This window comes from Oncorhynchus tshawytscha, linkage group LG06 (genome assembly GCF_018296145.1).
Source record: "Oncorhynchus tshawytscha isolate Ot180627B linkage group LG06, Otsh_v2.0, whole genome shotgun sequence".
Taxonomy (NCBI): Eukaryota; Metazoa; Chordata; class Actinopteri; order Salmoniformes; family Salmonidae; genus Oncorhynchus; species Oncorhynchus tshawytscha.
In genome coordinates this window covers 6,985,425-7,006,961 of record NC_056434.1, presented here as the reverse complement: position 1 = coordinate 7,006,961, position 21,537 = coordinate 6,985,425, and the positions used below count along the sequence as shown (strand labels likewise).

The 21,537-nt window shown below is 43.6% G+C and overlaps 1 pseudogene; it reads left to right on the top strand.

Moving 5' to 3' along the window:
- Positions 1 to 10,376: 10,376 nt before the first annotated feature.
- On the top strand, positions 10,377 to 10,783 carry LOC112253227 (annotated as a pseudogene).
- Positions 10,784 to 21,537: the final 10,754 nt, after the last annotated feature.

Below are 21,537 nucleotides of genomic sequence, written 5' to 3'. Positions count from 1 at the left end.
CACCACACCAGTGTTTACATGTGTGAAAACTGTGTGTTTCTATGATCTGTGGTTAAAAAGATGAGGGGGTAGGATTTTAAAAGTAAGGATAAAACCAGTGATTTTTTTTTCAAAAGCTCCTATTGAGTTTCTAGCCAGAGGAAGGGTATTGCCTTGCTCCCCACATCACCGTGAATGTCTTAGTGTTTCTGAATGTCTTAAAGATCACTGTTTTAAATGATGTCACGGGGAAACCTTTTTTTATATATATATATATATTTTTTTTTATGGTTTCTGTATGTTCTGTTACAGGAAAGCACAGCAAGACACACAATTTACAATCCACGACGTAGACCTTAACATTTTAAGACGGAGGATAATATTGACGGGATTAGCGAACCAATAATCAAGAGTTAACGAGAAGAGATTTAGAAGGATGCCCATTCGAGACTAGTTTATCCCTAGACTCTTGGAAAAAAACGTCCAATCCTTAGGCCCAATCGACTGCACAATTATAGATTTTTTTTTTAAGCAAAAAAAGGCAGAATAGACATCATTGTATTATAGCAATTGCATTGCCAGTGCATGTCCAACATATTCAATAATACAATGCATTCATACATAGTACATACACATACCTACCAAGCAACAATATGCAGTCACCATTACTACAGGTCAAAAGCAGCACTAACCTAATTTAGATCAAATGAATTACAATAAAAGGATACATATTGTGATATTGATTCCAAACAGGAAAAGTAGCCAATATAAGAAACATATTTTATTGCTCTTTTTTTTTTTTGCACAACAGTATCTCTACTTGCACATCATCATCTTCGGCACATCTATCACTCCAGTGTTAATGCTGAATTATAATTATTTTGCCTCCATGACCTATTTATCGCCTTACTACCCTCCCTACTCTTCTACATTTACACACACTTTACACAGAAAAATCTATTGTTTTATTGACTGTACGTTTGTTTGTTTAACTCTGTGTTGTTTGATTTTGTCGCACTGCTCTGCTTTATCTTGGCCAGGTCGCAGTTGTAATTGAGAACTTGTTCTCAACTGGCCTACCTGGTTAAATAAAGATTTTAAATAAAGATTTTGTTTTTTTGCAGAAGATGACAGTGCCTATTATTTCCAGCAGGGGGCACTAACATCTTTGCTTTGGTGTTGTAATAACTGAAGTTGGGCAACTCAGGCAAAACCAAAGTTTGTCTTCTTCAATGCAGCCTCCATCCAATGGCCTATGAACTATGGAAAAACTACGGGGCATATTTACATCTTATTTAGATACTCAGAAATGAGTGAGGTTGTTGGAGTTTGTACCAGGAATAAGGTTGTTGCTCAAAGAGCTGTTCACTTAGTCCTTTGAGTATGTAACAACAATAGAAATGCAGGCGCAACAATTTCAACTCATTTACAGTTACAGTTTATATAAAGAAATCAGTCAATTGAAATAAATTAGGCCCTAATTAAATCTAATGGATTTCGCTTGACTTGGCAGGGGCACAGCCATGAGTGGGCCTGGGAGGGTATAGACCCATCCACTTGCAAGCCAGGCCCGGCCAATCAGAATGAGTTTTTCCCCACAAAAGGGATTTATTACAGACAGAAATACTCCTCAGTTTCATCAGTTGTCTGGGTGGCTGGTCTCAGATGATCCCACATTCGAAGAAGCCAGATCTGGAGGACCTGAGTTGATGTGGTTACATGTGGTCTGCGGTTGTGAGGCCGGTTGGACGTACTGCCAAATTCTCAAAACGATGTTGGAGGCGGCTTATGGTAGAGAATTGAACATTAAATTCTCTGACAGGACCTCTGGTGGACATTCCTGCAGTCAGCATGCCAATTGCACGCTCCCTCAAAACTTGAGACATCTGTGGCATTGTGTTGACAAAACTGCACAGTTTAGAGTGGTCTTTTATTGCCCCCAGCACAAGGTGCACCTGTGTAATGATCATGCTGTTTCATCAGCGTCTTGATATGCCACACCTATCAGGTGGATGGATTATCTTGCTACTCGTGCTACTAGGTAGCATCCAACAATCCAAGCTTGATGGCCTCAATCTCACACAAATTATCAATGAACCTACCAGGTACAACTCCAAATCCGTAAACAAAGGCACCCCCATAGATGTCATCCTAACTAACTCGCCCTCCAAATACACCTCTGCTGTTTTCAATCAAGATCTCAGCGATCACTGCCTCATTGCCTGCATCCGTAATGGGTCTGCGACCAAACAACCACACCTCATCACTGTCAAACGCTCCCTAAAATACTTCTGCGAGCAGGCCTTTCTAATTGACCTGGTCAGGGTATCTTGGAATGACCATGACCTCATCCCGTCAGTAGATGATGCCTGGCTATTCTTTAAAAGTGCCTTCCTCACCATCTTAAATAAGCATGCCCCATTCAAAAAATGTAGAACTAGGAATAGATATAGTCCTTGGTTCACTCCAGACCTGTCTGCCCTTGTCCAGCACAAAAACATCCTGTGGCGTTCTGCATTAGCATCGAATAGCCCCCGTGATATGCAACTTTTCAGGGAAGTTAGGAACCAATATGCACAGGCAGTTAAGAAAGCTAAGGCTAGCTTTTCAAACAGACATTTGCATCCTGAAGTACTAAAATTCAAAAAAGTTCTGGGACACTGTAAAGTCCACGAAGAATAAGAACACCTCCTCCCAGCTGCCCACTGCACTGAGGCTAAGAAACACTGTCACCACCAATAAATCCACTATAATTGAGAATTTCAACAAGCATTTCTCTACGGCTGGCCATGCTTTCCACCTGGCTACCCCTACCCCGGTCAACTGCCCGGCACCCTCCACAGCACCTCGCCAAAGCCCCCACCATTTCTCCTTTACCCAAATCCAGATATCTGATGTTCTGAAAGAGCTGAAATATCTGGACCCCTACAAATCAGCCGACAATCTGGACCCTCACTTTTCTGAAATTATCTGCCGAAATTGTTGCAACCCCTATTACTAGCCTGTTCAACCTCCTCTTTCGTATCGTCTGAGATTCCCCATGTTTGGAAAGTTGCTGCGGTCATCCCCCTCTTTAAAGGGGGTGACACTCTAGACCCAAACTGCTACAGGCCTATATCTATCCTACCCTGTCTTTCTAAGGTTTTCGAAAGCCAAGTTAACAAACAGATTACCGATCATTTCGAATCCCACCGTACCTTTTCCTCTATGCAATCTGGTTTCAGAGCTGGTCATGGGTGCACCTCAGCCACGCTCAAGGTCCTAAACGACATCATATCCGCCATCTATAAGAGACAACACTGTGCAGCCGTATTCATCGACCTGGCCAAGGCTTTTGACTCTGTCAATCGCCACATTCTTATTGGCAGACTCGACAGCCTTGGTTTCTCAAATGATTGCCTCGCCTGGTTTACCAACTACTTCTCTGATAGACTTCAGTGTGTCAAATCGGAGGGCCTGTTGTCCGGACCTCTGGCAGTCTCTATGGGGGTGCCACAGGGTTCAATACTTGGGCCGACTCTTCTCTGTATACATCAATAATGTTGCTCTTGCTGCTGGTGATTCTCTGGTACACCTCTACTCAGACGACACCATCCTGTATACTTCTGGCCCCTCCTTGGACACTGTGTTAACTTAATTCCAGACAAGCTTCAATGCCATACAACTCTCCTTCTGTGGCCTCCAACTGCTCTTAAATGTAAGTAAATCTAAATGCATGCTATTCAACCGATCACTGCCCGCACCTGCTCGCCCATCCAGCATCACTACTCTGGACGGCTCTGACTTAGAATACATAGACAATTACAAATACCTAGGTGTCTGCTTAGACTATAAACTCTCCTTCCAAACTCACATTAAGCATCTCCAATCCAAAATGAAATCTAGAATCGGCTTCCTATTTCGTAACAAAGCATCCTTCACTCATGCTGCCAAACATAACCTCGTAAAACCGACCATTCTACCGATCCTCGACTTCGGTTATGTCATCTATAAAATAGCCTCCAACACACTACTCAACAAACTGGATGCTGTCTATCACAGTGCCATCCGTTTTGTCACCAAAGCCCCATACACTACTCACCATTGCGACCTGTACGCTCTCGTTGGTTGGCCCTCGCTTCATACTCGTCGCCAAACCCACTGGCTACAGGTTATCTACAAGTCTCTGCTAGGTAAAGCCCCGCCTTATCTCAGCTCACTGGTCACCATAGCAGCACCTACTCGTAGCGCGCGCTCCAGCAGGTATATCTCACTGGTCACCCCCAAAGCCAATTCCTCCTTTGGTCGTCTTTCCTTCCTGTTCTCTGCTGCCAATGACTGGAACGAACTGCAAAAATCTCTGAAGCTGGAGACTCATATCTCCCTATAGCAATTAGAGATACTAGGGTCCAAGTAGAGATACTAGGGTGCAAAGGAGCAAGATAAATAGATAAATACTGTATGGGGATGAGGTAGGTAGATAGATGGGCTGTTTACAGATGGGCTATGTACAGGTGCAGTGATCTGTGAGCTGCTCTGACAGCTTGTGCTTAAAGCTAGTGAGTGTAATTACTTAGCCACCATGGCCTATTTATTGCCTTAATGCCCTTATCTTACCTCATTTGCACTCACTGTATATAGACTTTAGTTTTCTTTTGTTCTACTGTATTATTGACAGTTTTTTTATTCCATGTGTAACTCTGTGTTGTTGTATGTGTCGATTTTTCTATGCTTTATCTTGGCCAGGTCGCAGTGGCAAATGAACTTGTTCTCAACTAGCTTGCCTGGTTAAATAAAGGTGAAATAAATAAAAAAACATCTACACATGGTAGTAAAATGTGTCTCTGATCTGCTGTTGAATCTACACATGGTAGTAAAATGTGTCTGGTCTGCTTCAATGGTTTCACTGTCCAGATCCGTCTACACTTGTCAGATATACAGACACAATGTGTGTTTGTCTACCTCTGGAGGTGGTTAGGAAAGGTCTGATCACAATCAGACCACAATGTGGCTTTTAATCACGTACACCTGTCAAAAAATGTGTGCATAATCAGAATGTGGACAAGATCAGAACAAAGGAAGCATGTAAGAACCAGGTATAAACAGGGTTAAAGTATTTACCTAAAGGTTTTCCTTCTTCCCTTTTTAAAACTAGGCCTGAGAAACCATGAGGTGTGGACTCACATCTAGACAATCAATAGCAGACAACAGCTGTTTGTCTTTTAGTTGTCACTGTATTAGACGAAGCATAGGGGCGGCAGGTACCATAGTGGTTAAAGCGTGGGGCCAGTAACCGATAGGTTGCTGGATCGAATCCCTGAGCTGACGAATCCCTGAGCTGTATTCCTTCCGGCACCGACAAAGATGGCCGCCTCGCTTCGCGTCCTTTGGAAACTATGCAGTATCAAGTTTTTTTACGTGTTATTTCCTACATTGGTACCCCACGTAATCTTAGGTTTTATGACATACAGTCGGGAGGAACTACTGGATTTTAGAGCAACGTCAACTCACCATCATTACGACCATGAATACGACTTTCCAGAACAGATCCTTCCCTGAAGCGTATCCTCTGTTTTTCCCACCACCCAGGACAATGGATTGGATCCCAGCCGGCGAACCAAAACAACACGCTGTAAAAGGGGCAGATGAAGCGGTCTTCTGGTCAGGCTCTGGAGACGGGCACATCGCGCACCGCTCCCGAGCATACTACTCGCCAGTCTCTTGACAAGGTTGATGAAATCCGAGCAAGAGTAGCATTCCAGAGAGATATAAGAGACTGTAACTGTCTTTGCTTCACGGAAACATGGCTCACTCGAGACACGCCATCGAAGTCGGTACAGCCAGCTGATTTCTTTACGCATCGCGCCGACAGAAACAAGCATATTTCTGGTAAGAAGAGGGGCGGGGGGGTATGCCTTTTGATTAACGTGGTGACGTGGTGTGATCATAACGTGGTGTGATCATAACAACATACAGGAATTCAAGTCCTTCTGTTTACCTGACTTAGAATTCCTCACAATCAAATGTCGACCACATTATCTACCAAGATAATTATTTTCGATTATAATCACAGCCGCATATATTCCTCCCCAAGCAGACACATCGATGGCCCTGAACAAACTTTATTTGACTCTATGTAAACTGGAAACCACATATCCTGAGCCTGCATTCATTGTAGCTGGGGATTTTAACACGACTAATCTGAAAACAAGACTCCCTAAATTCTATCAGCATATCGATTGTGCTACCAGGACTGGTAAAACCCTGGATCATTGTTATTCTAACTTCCGCGACGCATATAAGGCCCTCCGTCGCTCTCCCTTCGGAAAAGCTGACCACGACTCCATTTTGTTGCTCCCTGCCTATAGACAGAGACTAAAACAGGAAGCTCCCGTGCTCAGGTCTGTTCAACGCTTGTCCGACCAATCTGATTCCACGCTTCAAGATTGTTTCGATCACGTGGATTGGGATATGTTCCGCATTGCGTCAAACAACAACATTGATGAAAACGCTGATTCGGTGAGCGAGTTTATTAGCAAGTGCATCGGTGATGTCGTACCCACAGCAACTATTAAAACATTCCCAAACCAGAAACCGTGGATTGATGGCAGCATTCGCGTGAAACTGAAAGCGCGAACCACTGCTTTTAACCAGGGCAAGGTGACCAGAAACATGACCGAATACAAACAGTGTAGCTATTCCCTCCGCAAGGCAATCAAACAAGATAAGCGTCAGTATAGAGACAAAGTAGAGTCGCAATTCAACGGCTCAGACACAAGAGGTATGTGGCAGGGTCTACAGTCAATCACAGATTACAAAAAGAAAACCAGCCCTGTCGCGGACCAGGATGTCTTGCTCCCAGACAGAAAAACAACTTCTTTGAGGACAATACAGTGCCACTGACACGGCCTGCTACCAAAACCTGCGGACTCTCCTTCACTGCAGCCGACGTGAGTAAAACATTTAGACGTGTTAACCCACGCAAGGCTGCAGGCCCAGACGGCATCCCCAACGCGTCCTCAGAGCATGTGCAGACCAGCTGACTGGTGTTTTTTACGGACATATTCAATCAATCCTTATCCCAGTCTGCTGTTCCCACATGCTTCAAGAGGGCCACCATTGTTCCTGTTCCCAAGAAAGCTAAGGTAACTGAGCTAAACGACTACCGCCTCGTAGCACTCACTCCCGTCATCATGAAGTGCTTTGAGAGACTAGTCAAGGACCATATCACCTCCACCCTACCTGACACCCTAGACCCACTCCAATTTGCTTACCGCCCCAGTAGGTCACAGACGACGCAATCGCAACCACACTGCACACTGCCCTAACCCATCTGGACAAGAGGAATAACTATGTGAGAATTGACTACAGCTCAGCATTTAACACCACAGTACCCTCCAAACTCGTCATCAAGCTCGAGACCCTGGGTCTCGACCCCGCCCTGTGCAACTGGGTACTGGACTTCCTGACGGGCCACCCCCAGGTGGGGCCCCACAAGGGTGCGTTCTGAGCCCTCTCCTGTACTCCCTGTTCACCCACGACTGCGTGGCCATGCATGCCTCCAACTCAATCATCAAGTTTGCACACGACACTACAGTGGTAGGCTTGATTACCAACAACAACGGGACGGCCTACGGGGAGGAGGTGAGGGCCCTCGGAGTGTGATGTCAGAAAAATAACCTCAATCAACGTCAACAAAACAAAGGAGATGATCGTGGACTTCAGGAAACAGCAGAGGGAGCACCCCCCTATCCACATCCACGGGACAGTAGTGGAGAGGGTAGTAAGTTTTAAGTTCCTCGGCGTACACATCACGGACAAACTGCACTCACAAACTTTTACAGGTGCACAATCGAGAGCATCCTGTCGGGCTGTATCACCGCCTGGAAGGGAAACTGCTCCGCCCACAACCGTAAGGATCTCCAGAGGGTAGTGAGGTCTGCACAACGCATCACCGCGGGCAAACTACCTGCCCTCCAGGACACCTACACCACCCGATATCACAGGAAGGCCATACAGATCATCAAGGACAACAACCACCCGAGCCACTGCCTGTTCACCCCGCTATCATCCAGAAGGCGAGGTCAGTACAGGTGCATCAAAGCAGGGACCGAGAGACTGAAAAACAGCTTCTATGTCAAGGCCATCAGACTGTTAAACAGCCACCACTAACATTGAGTGGCTGCTGCCAACATACTGACTCAACTCAAGCCACTTCAATATTGGAAAAGTTGATGCAAAAAAATGTATCCCTAGCCACTTTAAACAATGCCACTTAATATAATGTTTACATACCCTACATTACTCTTCTCATATGTATATACTGTACTCTATACCATCTACTGCATCTTGCCTATGCCGTTCTGTACCATCACTCATTCATATATCTTTATGTACATATTCTTCATCCCTTTACACTTGTGTGTATAAGGTAGTAGTTTTGGAATTGTTAGGTTAGATTACTCGTTGGTTATTACTGCATTGTCGGAACTAGAAGCAGAAGCATTTCGCTACACTCGCATTGACATCTGCTAACCATGTGTATGTGATTTGATTTGATTTGACAAGGTAAAAATCTGTCTTTCTGCCCCTGAACAAGGCAGTTAACCCACTGTTCCCCAGTAGGTTGTTGTTGTAAATTAAGAATTTGTTCTTAACTGACTTGCCCTAGTTAGATAAAGGTGAAATGGTGTATTGGAGGCAGCTTCTGTTTTCTTTGCAACTTGCTAATTAATCTCTGTGGTTCAATGGTACAATAATGTCGGAAATGTCACCAGACAGAGGTTGCTCTCCGGTTTTGTGATGAAACAAATATGTTTGAATTTATTCTGCCAATTCCCCAAAGATTTTTACCCACCCAACTCTACTGATGACCTTAGAGGAATGCTGATGAGTTTGGTGAACTTGTTCCATAGAAGATGTATGGCACACACACACACACACTCAACAGTACAATAGTTGACATTATTGAATGCCAGCAACTAGGATTTACATTTCAACCATTGTGCCTGTGACACTTTTTTTTTTTTGCACATTAAATTACATTTGTATTGCAAATACCTTCAAACACGGTTGAGTACGTGGATGAAACTTGGTAAACCTGTTACAGAGAATAGGTCTCAACAATAGCAGTCAGGTCACATTTATTCAATTACACCAACTAGGATTGGCTCACCAACCTTTGCGCCATGGGCACATTTTTTTTCTGTGTTTTTGAAGTTTTGTGTATTGACTGCAGTTAAGGTCACTTCCTGGGCTGACACACCTTTTGGTTGAGGAACTGGGTGAATGAGAACCAAGTCGCCTGGAGAAGGCATTTTGAGCCCTTTCACCTTGGAAAGGCTTTACTCCACTACTCAATGAAGTGGGTGTCCTGTTCACTCCAGTATAGACGGGTCAGAGAGTGACGTGAGCGAGCTGTTATCATATGACAACATCCAGAATAACACACTTCCCGAGTGTATGAAACAGTAGGTCCTATCAAACCGTTGTGTTTGCAACTTTATGGCCTTTATGGGATAATTTATGGGGGGGGCTGGATTTGAAACCAGCGTCTCCGTTCATAAAAATGAAAGGTCTGCTTATCAAATAAAGGATAACAAAATAGCAGACAGCAGCCTCGGCATAGACTTTATCTGTTTTATAACAATAAAACACTTTGTATTCTAATACTGATTGATATAATGACTTTCCTATTCCTTAACGCATATCATATTCTGGGCCTGTTATGAGTGCTGATCTAAGATCAAGTCCCTCTTATCAATTCATTAATAATCTGAAAGGCAAAACTGATCCTAGATCAGCACTTCTTCTTGTTTTATGGAAACATATTTTGTTATCAACATGGCAGTCTCATACGGTCATACTTTGTGCTCAGTTCTGTTCGGTAACAGTTTCAAGGTCTGAGGTTGGTCAGGTAGGTAGGTACTGGCTGACTGATGACATTAGGACAGCGGACATCACCGTGCTGTCATCCCAGTGACCCAGCACCTGAACAGGGTGCTTTGTTCCCAGAGGTTCTCGGGCAGGAGGTACCGATGACGGGCCGCAGACAGCCCACTGAATGCCCCCATTTAGGGATCCAGGGATTTGTTGCTCGCTTGCCTTGTCAGACGTTGACAGGGGTCGTGCGAGCCTCTGTCCCTGGCATTATGTCAGCCTTCTAGGATGACACCTCTTTTTTTTGCCGTTGTCTCTCGCTCAGAGATTTCTACCTCAATGTTATTTCTCTGCAATCAGCAGGACTCTTAGGTGACTAACCTCCACGGTGAAGGAAGTTTCCGATGAACTCCACCAAAGGAGTGGAGCAGAGACCAAGCTTTGTGGCATTCAGCTCTGACTACATCGATTCGAAATGTAAATAATGAAACGTTTACCTTGAATAACAGACAGATAGAGAGCATTAAAGACAGACCAGGATGTCCAAGATTCTTCACGGCTGCCAAGAAGGTGGACAATGGGGGGAGGGGGTGATACGGACCATAGTGAGATCCGGGCAGGCGGCCTCTGGACCCCCTCTCGGCCCTGTCCTGGGAGAGAAGGCCAATGGAGCTCAAGGAAGGAATCCCTCTGCCCATCAAGATCCATCTCAAGCCTGACAGGAAGTGTCTTACTTCCTCAAGCAGGTGGCTGGCATCCAGAAAGGTGCCGGTAAAGCAGGCCATGAGACAGCTGGGATGGTGTCTGTGAAGGCTGTGTATGAGATCGCTCAGGTCAAGGCCCAGGACAAGCCTTCGAGATGCAGAATGCTTCCCTAAATATGGTCGCCAAGAGCCTCATCAGCTCGGCTCGCTCGTGGAACATTGAGATCGTCAACAATTTATAGGCAGAGGAGTACAAGACTTTCCCGGGGGAGAGGTTGAGAGCAGAGAGAGGCAGCAGCAGCAGCAGAGGCAGCAGCTGCAGAGGCAGCAGCTGCACAGCTGCAGAGGCAGCAGCTGCAGAGGCAGCAGCTGCACAGCTGCAGAGGCGGCAGCTGCAGAGGCGGCAGCTGCAGAGGCAGCAGCAGCAGAGGCAGCAGCAGAGGCAGCAGCAGAGGCAGCAGCAGAGGCAGCAGCAGAGGCAGCGGCAGCAGCAGCAGAGGCAGCGTCGGGGAAGAAGAAATGAGAGCCCGCTCTATCCTAACTATGTATTGGGGGGCCAGGTAGCCTAGCGGTTAAGCTTGCTGCAATTAGCTTGCTAATTGCTCATGTACAGTGCCTTGCAAAACTATTCACCGCCTTGGTGTTTTTCCTATTTTGTTGCATTTTAACCTGTAATTTAAATACATTTTTATTTGGATTTCATGTAATGGACATACACAAAATAGTCCAAATTGGTGAAGTGAAATGAAAAAAAAAATAACTAAAATTATAAAAAATAAAAAACGGAAAAGTGGTGCGTGTCTACAGTTGAAGTCTGAAGTTTACACACACCTTAGCCAAATACATTTAAACTCAGTTGTTCACAATTCCTGACATTTAATCCTAGTAAACATTCCCTGTCTTAGGTCTGTTAGAATCACCACTTTATTTTAAGAATGCGAAATGTCAGAATAATAGTAGAGAGAATGATTTATTTCAGCTTTTATTTCTTTCATCACATTCCCAGTGGGTCAAAAGTGTACATACACTCAATTAGTATTTGGTAGCATTTCCTTTAAATTGTTTAACTTGGGGCGAACGTTTCGGGTAGCCTTCCACAAGCTTCCCAAAATAAGTTGGGTGAATTTTGGCCAATTCCTCCTGCCAGAGCTGGTTTAACTGAGTCAGGTTTGTATAGGCCTCCTTGCTCGCACATGGTTTCTCAGTGCTGCCTACACATTTTCTATAGGATTGAGGTCAGGGCTTTGTGATGGCCACTCCAATACCTTGACTTTGTTGTCCATAAGACATTTTGTTCGTAGTGGGTATATTGGAATGAAGGCACTATTTTGATCGTAGTGGGTATATTGGAATGAAGGCACTATATTGATCGTAGTGGGTATATTGGAATGAAGGCACTCTTGATCGTAGTGAGTATATTGGAATGAAGGCACTATATTGATCGTAGTGGGTATATTGGAATGAAGGCACTATATTGATCGTAGTGGGTATATTGGAATGAAGGAACTATATTGATCGTAGTGGGTATATTGATCGTAGTGGGTATATTGGAATGAAGGCACTATATTGATCGTAGTGGGTATATTGGAATGAAGGCACTATATTGATCGTAGTGGATATATTGGAATGAAGGCACTATATTGATCGTAGTGGATATATTGGAATGAAGGCACTCTATTGATCGTAGTGGGTATATTGGAATGAAGGCACTATATTGATCGTAGTGGGTATAATGGAATGAAGGCACTATATTGATTGTAGTGGGTATATTGGAATGAAGGCACTATATTGTTTGTAGTGGGTACAGTATATTGGAATGAAGGCACTATATTGTTTGTAGTGGGTACAGTATATTGGAATGAAGGCACTATATTGATCGTAGTGGGTATATTGGAATGAAGGCACTATATTGATCGTAGTGGGTATATTGGAATGAAGGCACTATATTGATCGTAGTGGGTATATTGGAATGAAGGCACTATATTGTTTGTAGTGGGTACAGTATATTGGAATGAAGGCACTATATTGATCGTAGTGGGTATATTGGAATGAAGGAACTATATTGTTTGTAGTGGGTACAGTATATTGGAATGAAGGCACTATATTGTTTGTAGTGGGTACAGTATATTGGAATGAAGGCACTATATTGATCGTAGTGGGTATATTGGAATGAAGGCACTATATTGATCGTAGTGGGTATATTGGAATGAAGGCACTATATTGATCGTAGTGGGTATATTGGAATGAAGGAACTATATTGATCGTAGTGGGTATATTGGAATGAAGGCACTATATTGATCGTAGTGGGTATATTGGAATGAAGGAACTATATTGTTTGTAGTGGGTACAGTATATTGGAATGAAGGCACTATATTGTTTGTAGTAGGTACAGTATATTGGAATGAAGGCACTATATTGATCGTAGTGGGTATATTGGAATGAAGGCACTATATTGATCGTAGTGGGTATGTTGGAATGAAGGCACTATATTGATCGTAGTGGGTATGATGGAATGAAGGCACTATATTGATCGTAGTGGGTATAATGGAATGAAGGCACTATATTGATCGTAGTGGGTATATTGGAATGAAGGCACTATATTGATTGTAGTGGGTATATTGGAATGAAGGCACTATATTGATTGTAGTGGGTATATTGGAATGAAGGCACTATATTGATCGTAGTGGGTATATTGGAATGAAGGCACTATATTGATCGTAGTGGGTATATTGGAATGAAGGCACTATATTGATCGTAGTGGGTATATTGGAATGAAGGCACTATATTGATCGTAGTGGGTATATTGGAATGAAGGCACTATATTGATCGTAGTGGGTATATTGGAATGAAGGCACTATATTGATCGTAGTGGGTATATTGGAATGAAGGCACTATATTGATCGTAGTGGGTATATTGGAATGAAGGCACTATATTGATCGTAGTGGGTATATTGGAATGAAGGCACTATATTGATCGTAGTGGGTACAGTATATTGGAATGAAGGCACTATATTGATCGTAATGTGACAAGATGACAGTCAATCATGTTGGATTTAGTGCACTCCATTGGCTATTGGATGTGTGTGTGTGTCAAGTTTTGGGCTGAATATTGCATTTTTCTCTGTCAGAAGAAACTGAGAACAGTGTCTGTCTGCATCACGTAGGAATGGGGACCTTGGATGCACTTTCTTATGTCACTGTGCTATTGAACACCATGTTCCTTGACAAACAGGCATTGTAATCAGAAATAGAGCAGTGTGACCCCATTTAAAAGGACCCATTCAGACCAGCCTTCAAACAAACAAGTCAAAGTGAGTGTCAGTATCTTCTCCGTGAACAATGCCCCATTGAACCGGCTCCAAGTTTAGAGTCGAATAGCTGACTGAACTCCACTCCATGGTGAAGGAAATTTCATATGAACTCCACTAAATGATTTTAGCAGAGACCTGGCTTTGTGGAATTCAGCTCCAACTACATCAATTCTCCCAAGGTCAATAATACTTACATTTTCTTTTTCATTATGAAACTCTTTCCTTGTACCTGTTTTCCCTCTGTAGTTGCGTATTTCAAGGCCTACTTTCAAACTCAGTGCCTCTTTGCTTGACATCATGGGAAAATCAAAAGAAATCAGCCAAGACCTCAGAAAAACATTTTAGACTTCCACAAGTCTGGTTCATCCTTCGGAGCAATTTCCAAACACCTGAAGGTACCATGTTCATCTGTACAAACAATAGTACGCAACTATAAACACCATGGGACCACGCAGCCGTCATACTGCTCAGTAAGGAGACGCGTTCTGTCTCCTAGAGATGAATGTACTTTGATGCGAAAAGTACAAATCAATCCCAGAACAACAGCAAAAGACCTTGTGAAGGTGCTGGAGGAAACAGGTACAAAAGTATCTATACCCACAGTAAAACAAGTCCTATATCGACATGCCAGACTACAGTTTGCAACTGCACATGGGGACAAAGATCATACTTTTTAGAGAAATGTCCTGTGGTCTGATGAAACAAAAATAGAACTGTTTGGCCATAATGACCATCATTATATTTGGAGGAAAAGGGGGAGGCTTGCAAGCCGAAGAACACCATCCCAACTGTGAAGCACAGGGGTGGCAGCATCATGTTGTGGGGGTGCTTTACTGCAGGAGGGACTGGTGCAATTCACAAAATAGATGGCATCATGAGGGAAGAAAATGATGTGGATATATTGAAGCAACATCTAAAGACATCAGTCAGAAAGTTAAAGCTTGGTCCCAAATGGGTCTTCCAAATGGACAATGACCCCAAGCATACTTCCAAAGTTGTGGCAAAATGGCTTAAGGACAACTTCAAGGTATTGGAGTGGCCATCACAAAGCCCTGACCTCAATCCTGTAGAAAATGTGTGGGCAGAACTGAAAAATTGTGTGCGAGCAAGGAGTCCTACAGTTGGAATCTTTATCACAGTAGGCCTACAGCCTACTCAGTTACACCAGCTCTGCCAGGAGGAATTGGCCAAAATTCACCCAACTTATTGTGGGAAGCTTGTGGAAGGCTACACAAAACGTTTGACCCAAGTTAAACAATTGAAAGGCAATGCTACCAAATACTAATTGAGTGTATGTGAACTTCTGACTCACTGGCAATGTGATGAAATAAATAAAAGCTTAAATAAATCATTCTCTCTACTATTATTCTGACATTTAACATTCTTAAAATAAAGTGGTGATCCTAACTGACCAAAGACAGGGTATTTTTACTAGGATTTAATGTCAGGAATTGTGGAAAAACCGAGTTTAAATGTATTTGGCTAAGGTGTATGTAAACTTCCGATTTCAACTGTATGTGGGGAAGACATAGAGAATGTTAGAGCAGAGAGACGGCAGACACTGAACACTGAGAGCGATGTGATCCGTAGTTATTTTATTTTGGTATTGTTTTTTATTTATTTATTTTTATTTCACCTTTATTTAACCAGGTAGGCAAGTTGAGAACAAGTTCTCATTTACAATTGCGACCTGGCCAAGATAAAGTAAAGCAGTGCGACACATACAACGACACAGAGTTACACATGGAGTAAAACAAACATACAGTCAATAATACAGTATAAACAAGTCTATATACGATGTGAGCAAATGAGGTGAGATAAGGGAGGTAAAGGCAAAAAAAGGCCATGGTGGCAAAGTAAATACAATATAGCAAGTAAAACACTGGTATGGTAGATTTGCAATGGAAGAATGTGCAAAGTAGAAATAAAAAATAATGGGGTGCAAAGGAGCAAAATAAATAAATTAAATACAGTAGGGAAAGAGGTAGTTGTTTGGGCTAAATTATAGGTGGGCTATGTACAGGTGCAGTAATCTGTGAGCTGCTCTGACAGTTGGTGCTTAAAGCTAGTGAGGGAGATAAGTGTTTCCAGTTTCAGAGATTTTTGTAGTTCGTTCCAGTCATTGGCAGCCGAGAACTGGAAGGAGAGGCGGCCAAAGAAAGAATTGGTTTTGGGGATGACTAGAGAGATATACCTGCTGGAGCGTGTGCTACAGGTGGGAGATGCTATGGTGACCAGCGAGCTGAGATAAGGGGGACTTTACCTAGCAGGGTCTTGTAGATGACATGGAGCCAGTGGGTTTGGCGACGAGTATGAAGCGAGGGCCAGCCAACGAGAGCGTACAGGTCGCAATGGTGGGTAGTATATGGGGCTTTGGTGACAAAACAGATTGCACTGTGATAGACTGCATCCAATTTGTTGAGTAGGGTATTGGAGGCTATTTTGTAAATGACATCGCCAAAGTCGAGGATTGGTAGGATCGGCAGTTTTACAAGGGTATGTTTGGCAGCATGAGTGAAGGATGCTTTGTTGCGAAATAGGAAGCCAATTCTAGATTTAACTTTGGATTGGAGATGTTTGATATGGGTCTAGAAGGAGAGTTTACAGTCTAACCAGACACCTAAGTATTTGTAGTTGTCCACGTATTCTAAGTCAGAGCCGTCCAGAGTAGTGATGTTGGACAGGCGGGTAGGTGCAGGTAGCGATCGGTTGAAGAGCATGCATTTAGTTTTACTTGTATTTAAGAGCAATTGGAGGCCACGGAAGGAGAGTTGTATGGCATTGAAGCTTGCCTGGAGGGTAAAGAAGGGCCAGAAGTATACAGAATGGTGTCGTCTGCGTAGAGGTGGATCAGAGACTCACCAGCAGCAAGAGCGACCTCATTGATGTATACAGAGAAGAGAGTCGGTCCAAGAATTGAACCCTGTGGCACCCCCATAGAGACTGCCAGAGGTCCGGACAGCAGACCCTCCGATTTGACACACTGAACTCTATCAGAGAAGTAGTTGGTGAACCAGGCGAGGCAATCATTTGAGAAACCAAGGCTGTCGAGTCTGCCGATGAGGATGTGGTGATTGACAGAGTCGAAAGCCTTGGCCAGATCAATGAATACGGCTGCACAGTAATGTTTCTTATCGATGGTGGTTAAGATATCATTTAGGACCTTGAGCGTGGCTGAGGTGCACCCATGACCAGCTCTGAAACCAGATTGCATCATGTTATTACATGATTGGTTGAAGTTTTTACTTCATTCATCAAAAAAGTTGTGACTCACATGATAACGTAATAACCACCAGATAATATAATAACTTATTAGCCTACATTAATTGGAAAAAATATATTACGTTAACCATTCAACATTTTATTACGTTATCTGGCAAGTTAATACATTAACCGGCATCCTTACTTTTTTCCTCAACAATCTACACACAATACCCCATAATGATAAATCAAAACCAGGTTTTTAGAAATGTTTGTTCATTTACATAAGTATTCAGACCCTTTACTCAGTACTTTGTTGAAGAACTTTTGGCAGCAATTACAGCCTCAAGTCTTTTGGGGTATGACACTACAAGCTTGGCACACCTGTATTTGAGGATTTTCTCCCATTCTTCTCTGCAGATCCTCTCAAGCTCTGTCAGGTTGGATGGGGAGCGTCGCTGAACAGCTATTTTCAGGTCTCTCTTCGATCGGGTTCAAGTCCAGGCTGTGGCTGGGCCACTCAAGTACATTCAGAGACTTGTCCCGAAGCGACTCCTGCGTTGTCTTGGCTGTGTGCTTAGGGTCGTTGTCTTGTTGGAAGGTGAACCTTCACCCCGGTCTGAGGTCCTGAGCACTCTGGAGCAGGTTTTCATCAAGGATCTCTCTGTACTTTGCTCCATTCATCTTTCCGTCGATCCTGACTAGTCTCCCAGCCCCTGCCTCTGAAAAACATCCCCACAGCATGATGCTGCCACCAACCTACTTCACCATATGGATGCTGCCAGGTTTTCTCCAGATGTGACGTTTGGCATTCAGGCCAAAGACTTCAATCTTGGTTTCATCAGACCAGAGAATCATTTTTCTCATGGTCTGAGAGTCCTTTACGTGCCTTTCAGCAAACTCCAAGCGGGCTGTCATGTGCCTTATACTGAGCAGTGGCTTCTGTCTGGCCACTCCACCATAAAGGCCTGATTGGTGGAGTGCTGCAGAGATGGTTGTCCTTCTGGAAGGTTCTCCCATCTCCACAGAGGAACTCTGGAGCTCTGTCAGAGTGACCATCAGGTTCTTGGTCACCTCCCTGACCAAGGCACTTCCTCCCGATTGCTCAGTTTGGCTGGGCGGCCAGCTCTAGGAAGAGTTTTGGGGGCTCAAAACTCCTTCCATTTAAGAATGATGTAGACCACAGTGTTCTTGGGGACCTTCAATGCTGCAGAAATGTTTTGGCACCCTTCCCCAGATCTGTGCCGTGACAAAATCCTGTCTCAGAGCTCTACGGACAATTCTGTCGATCTCATGGCCTTGTTTTTACTCTGACATGCAGTATCAACTTGGGACCTTTATATAGACAGGTTTGTGTCTTTCCAAATCATGTCCAATAAATGCAATTTATCATAGGTGGACTTCAATCAAGTTGTAGAACCTTGATTGGAGGATGACCAATGGAAACATGATGCACCTGAGCTCATTTTCGAGTCTCATAGAGAAGGGTCTGAATACTTATGTAAATAAATTGCCAACAAAAATCTATAAAACAATTTTTCTTTGTCATAATGGGGTGTTGTGTGTGTAGAATAAGGCTGTAACGTAACAAAATGTGGAAAAAGGGAAGGGGTCTGAATACTTTCCGAATGCACCATAGATTCCTCTCTGATTGGCTCAATTCCCCCTGACCTTACCTTCTGTTTCCCTCTTTCTGCTTTACTTATTAAAGACAAACACAACTTACAGTCATTCTGAGGCCTGTTATTTTAGTTTGTCGCTCCACAAACGTCTAGCTGTCAGTTCCTGTTATTAGTGTGATGTCTACTCTGGACGTGGAGCCCCTAGACAGGTCGGTAGCTGGAGTTTCTTCCTGACTGCACTGTACATACCTCACAAGACATGTCAGCAGGGATCTCTTCAGACATTCATACATACCCCACACGACATGTCACCAGGGGTCTCTTCAGACATTCATACATACCTCACAAGACATGTCACCAGGGGTCTCTTCAGACATTCATACATATCCCACAAGACATGTCACCAGGGGTCTCTTCAGACATTCATACATATCCCACAAGACATGTCACCAGGGGTCTCTTCAGACATTCATACATATCCCACAAGACATGTCACCAGGGGTCTCTTCAGACATTCATACATATCCCACAAGACATGTCACCAGGGGTCTCGTCACAGTTCTCAAGTCCAAAATGAATTCACGGCAACGCACAGTATTATACACAGCCATGATCGCATGGAATTCACTTCCATCTCCAATTACTCAAGCAAACAACAAAATTAATAAATTAATCATGGCACAATATGGACTGAAAAATGATACACACAAACACAGACACACTCTATCAGACTCGTAAACACACACAATCTACACACACATTATTATTTAGTTGTGTTTGTATATTGTTGAATTTTAAATGTGTGTAACTGTTCATGTCTATCAGTGTACCAGTGTTTTGTTAATTGTCGTGTTTTATGTTTTTATTTTGTGGACACCAGGAAGAATAGCTGTTGCTTCGTCAATAGTTAATGAGGATCCGAATTAAAACTAATAAAATCAATTGTGCAAATGAGCTTTTCTCTCTTTTTCTGGTGTGATTACAGTATGGAAATATAATACACAGTACCAGGAGTGAATGTACAGACAGTCTGCAGACCGAAGGGACCAGGGAGTCGGGGATGAGTGTTTTCTTCTTTCCTTTCCCAAAGAGCTACATTACCCAAGATGGCTCAAATCAAATCAAATTTTATTTGTCACATACACATGGTTAGCAGATGTTAATGCGAGTGTAGCGAAATGCTTGTGCTTCTAGTTCCGACAATGCAGTAATAACGAACAAGTAATCTAACTAACAATTCCAAAAAAAACTACTGTCTTATACACAGTGTAAGGGGATAAAGAATATGTACATAAGGATATATGAATGAGTGATGGTACAGAGCAGCATAGGCAAGATACAGTAGATGGTATCGAGTACAGTATATACATATGAGATGAGTATGTAAACCAAGTGGCATAGTTAAAGTGGCTAGTGATACATGTATTACATAAGGATGCAGTCGATGATATAGAGTACAGTATCTACGTATGCATATGAGATGAATAATGTAGGGTAAGTAACATTATATAAGGTAGCATTGTTTAAAGTGGCTAGTGATATATTTACATCATTTCCCATCAATTCCCATGATTAAAGTGGCTGGAGTAGAGTCAATGTCATTGACAGTGTGTTGGCAGTAGCCACTCAATGTTAGTGGTGGCTGTTTAACAGTCTGATGGCCTTGAGATAGAAGCTGTTTTTCAGTCTCTCGGTCCCAGCTTTGATGCACCTGTACTGACCTCGCCTTCTGGATGACAGCGGGGTGAACAGGCAGTGGCTCGGGTGGTTGATGTCCTTGATGATCTTTATGGCCTTCCTGTAGCATCGGGTGGTGTAGGTGTCCTGGAGGGCAGGTAGTTTGCCCCCGGTGATGCGTTGTGCAGACCTCACTACCCTCTGGAGAGCCTTACGGTTGAGGACGGTGCAGTTGCCATACCAGGCGGTGATACAGCCCGCCAGGATGCTCTCGATTGTGCATCTGTAGAAGTTTGTGAGTGCTTTTGGTGACAAGCCGAATTTCTTCAGCCTCCTGAGGTTGAAGAGGCGCTGCTGCTCCCGACCTTCCCTTTGAAGTCAGTAGAGGGCGGGTGCGAAGACCTCAGCCGTCACAATCTTCCTACTGACCGGGCTGACATCAATAGGTCTGACAACGAACAACCGGCTCCTAAATTACTACAGGATTGTAGGGTGGCCTGTGTATACCAAAATGGTCATCCCTATGCCTGTATACTTCAATGTCCAGTAAATATCTCTGTTGCCTTTGCCACATTGCATCACACTTGGGCCACACTTGAGTGAACTGCCACTCCTAGCATGAAGTTCCTCTCTACTTGCAGCTGTCATGAATTGGTGGTGGATGACTTGAGTGTGATGTACTCTCTCTCTCTCTCTCTCGCTCTCTCGCTCTCTCGCTCTCTTTCTCTCTCTGTCTCTCTCTCTTTCTCTCTCTCTCTCTTTCTCTCTCTGTCTCTCTCTCTGTCTCTCTCTCTTTCTCTCTCTCTCTCTCTCTCTCTTTCTTGCTCTCTTTCTCTGTCTCTCTCTCTCTCTCTCTCTCTCTGTCTTCTCTGTCTCTCTCTCTCTCTCTCTCTCTCTCTCTCTCTCTCTCTCTCTCTCTCTCTCTCTCTCTCTCTCTCACGCCAGAACCCATTGACCTTGACCCCCCCCCCATATGCAACACAAAGTTATGCCCTTGGCGTGTATCTATGTAATATAATGTGGGATTAGCAATGTATTTTGATTTCTTGATTGTTGATCGCCTGCAAACGAGAGGAGGCGTGTGACAGTTTGTGTTTGCACGCCGCCAATAGGTTTTCTGCGCTCAAAACCTATTTCTGTGCGTCGCCAGGCACACAGTGCCTTCAGAAAGTATTCATACCCCTT